This window comes from Rhodnius prolixus, unplaced genomic scaffold (assembly GCF_049639745.1).
Source record: "Rhodnius prolixus isolate KJV_2025 unplaced genomic scaffold, Rpr scaffold_12, whole genome shotgun sequence".
Classification (NCBI taxonomy): Eukaryota; Metazoa; Arthropoda; class Insecta; order Hemiptera; family Reduviidae; genus Rhodnius; species Rhodnius prolixus.
Window position 1 is genome coordinate 67,501 of NW_027411635.1, and position 619 is coordinate 68,119.

Genomic DNA, 619 nt, shown 5'->3' on the forward strand with positions numbered 1-619 from the left:
CTACGACTGTCCCTCTTAACTCTATTTCCACTCCCTTCCTGACGCAGTATCCCAAAAACGCCTCCTCCATCCTATACTCCACGGGAAGCACACCTGCCACCACCGGCAAGGCTACCGTGGAGACCGTTCTGTATGCCTTCACCAACGATAGGAGCACTCGTCGCTGGCACCTCTCCAGCCTCTTCTTATCCCCACTAAGCAGCCTTGGCCAGACAAAACATGCACCAAACATCCACACTGATTCAACCACACATTTATACACTACAACGATCTCTCTAAACCCATACCCCCAATCACACCCAGGCAGTCTCCTCATTTTCTCCCACTTCCTTTCCACATTCTCACACACTCTTTCTACATGCAAACCCACTCTCAACCCTGGGGTCAACCACACACCCAGATATTTGTACTCTCGTACCACTTTCACTCCACATATCCGAGGTGGAGTAGATAGGGACATACTTCCCTCTCTTTCCCGTTCCTGAACTAGTACTAGGGGTTCTTTAAGGACCGTTCCTATCCATTCGGACATACCAGTCCCCCCCGTGCAAGCACGAGGTTGTTTTACAAGAGAAGAATGTCACCACCACGGAGAGACTGAAGTGCTAGGCCTCCCCAT